The sequence below is a fragment of the Cherax quadricarinatus genome, chromosome 86 (genome assembly GCF_038502225.1).
Source record: "Cherax quadricarinatus isolate ZL_2023a chromosome 86, ASM3850222v1, whole genome shotgun sequence".
Taxonomy (NCBI): domain Eukaryota; kingdom Metazoa; phylum Arthropoda; class Malacostraca; order Decapoda; family Parastacidae; genus Cherax; species Cherax quadricarinatus.
In genome coordinates this window covers 2,082,485-2,084,944 of record NC_091377.1, presented here as the reverse complement: position 1 = coordinate 2,084,944, position 2,460 = coordinate 2,082,485, and positions in this window count along the sequence as shown.

Genomic DNA, 2,460 nt, shown 5'->3' with positions numbered 1-2,460 from the left:
GGGTGAGGGTGGAGGGTGAGGGTGGAGGGTGAGGGTGGAGGGTGAGGGTGGAGGGTGAGGGTGGAGGGTGAGGGTGGAGGATGAAGGTGGAGGGTGAGGGTGGAGGGTGAGGGTGGAGGGTGAGGTGGAGGGTGAGGGTGGAGGGTGAGGGTGGAGTGAGAGGGTGGAGGGTGAGGGTGGAGGGTGAGGTGAAGGGTGAGTTGGAGGGTGAGGGTGAGGTGGAGGGTAAGGGTGGAGGATGAGGGTGAAGGTGGAGAGCAAGGGTGAGGATGAGGGTAGAAGATAAGGTTGGAGGGTGAGATGTGGAGGGTGAGGATGGAGGGTGAAGCTGGAGGGTGGGGTGTGGAGGGTGAGGATGGAGGGTGAAGCTGGAGGGTGGGGTGTGGAGGGTGAGGATGGAGGGTGAAGCTGGAGGGTGGGGTGTGGAGGGTGAGGATGGAGGGAGAAGCTGGAAGGTGAGGTGTGGAGGGTGAGGATGGAGGGTGAAGCTGGAGGGTGAGGGTGGAGGGTGAGGTGGAGGGTGAGGGTGGAGGGTGAGAATGGAGGATGAACTAGTTCCATTCCATAGCCTGGAACATTGTTCCAGACTCTGGAACAGAACTCTTCTCCATGCTGAGGGACTGACTACCCCAATGCTACATCTTCGAAGATGATGGACTGATTACATAGTCTTTCCATCTCCACTGCTTCCTCAGTATGCGACTGAAGAATACTGTTGTGTAAGCGAAACGTTTGTGAATAAAGACACCTAACTGTTGCTTGTATGTCTTATCAGACCAAAATAAGAGACTTTACTAAGGGCAACATTGACAATGGGTTAAGCGGATATTTTTTTAGTGGGTTTGAGAAGGACTTGCCAAATATGGGCCAGTAGGCTTGCTGCAGTGCTACTTCTTATGGGAAGATACTGTTTTACAGAACAAAAAGGCACAATACCGTGACTGGAACAATACACAAATAACCCGTACATAGGAGAGAGGAGCTTACCACGATGTTTCGGTCCGTCTTGTGAATGGTCCAAGGCGGACCGAAATGTCGTCATAAGCTTTTCTCTCTCTCTCTCTCTCTCTCTCTCTCTCTCTCTCTCTCTCTCTCTCTCTCTCTCTCTCTCTCTCTCTCTCTCTCTCGTAGATACTGTTAACAACATATAAAATATATAAAGTGATTGAGGAGGTGGAAGCTTATCATGGACTAAATTGCGAATCCTTTCGGTTCTTTTGTCCTCACAGATGTGATCAATCTTTTCTCTTCCTTCTGATTATCACGTTCCTGTTCCTCCTCATTATCGTGTTTCCGTATTACCCTCTAATCATGTTCCGTTTCCTTCTCATCATTATCTCGTTTCTGTTCTTCTTCTTGCCTCCCTTTCCAGAAGCAGTCAGCAGAAGAGTAACTATCTGCCGTCAATCACACACTCCAGAAGGCAAGGACCACCCTGCCCGTCCGGAAATCGAGGGACGTATTTGCTAATTAAAAACGGGGATCTGTTGGTGGCGTCTGCGGAGACTGCGACCCGATGGTGTCATTAAAATCGAGAATCTGTTGGTGGCGTCTGCGGAGACTGCGACCCGATGGTGTCATTAAAAACGGGGATCTGTTGGTGGCGTCTGCGGAGACTGCGTCCCGATGGTGTCATTACCGCGCGCCTGGCGAAGTCAGTTCCGCCAGTTCGCGGGCGTTCTGTTCTCGCCCCAACTCATCATTTAGAGACCCCGGCCGCCAGCAGCAGCAGCAGACTCTCGTACAGCTGCCGTAAAGTAACATTAATCCATCTTTTTCCCTGTCGCTAATGCCAAATGATGATACCATTTTAGGGAGGATGGTCTTATCTTTTCCCGGCCTTATCAGTCCCTCAGCCTTGGAGTTGATGAAGGGACTGATTACCTCATGTTTAGCATATAGCTCTACAGTCTTCCAGTTATGCCTTGAATTTGTGTTGATAAAGCCACTGGAGGGCGAAACGTATACAATAAAAATACCCAGATGTTGCACATGTGTCTAATTCTTCACCCCCAGACTCCCATACAATACGGGTGGTCTCTATACTAATAGATACATACACTTCTCCACCAATCATAATTCTCAAAAGGTTCAGTGATTATATACAATTTGTCTCTGGGTTGCGCGAGTGTATGTGTGTGTGTATGTGTGTTTGTGCGGGTACTCACCTAGTTGTGGTTGCAGAGGTCGATTCATAGCTCCTGGACCCGCCTCTTCATTGGTCGCTACTGGGTCACTCTCCCTGAACCATGAGCTTTATCATACCTCTGCTTAAAGCTGTGTATGGATCCTGCCTCCACTACATCGTGTGTGTGTGTGTGTGTGTGTGTGTGTGTGTGTGTGTGTGTGTGTGTGTGTGTGTGTGTGTGTGTGTGTGTGTGTGTGTGTGTGTGTGTGTGTGTGTCAGCAGCTTCATATATTGATATGGTGATGAATAAAATAAAAAATGATTTATCAAAT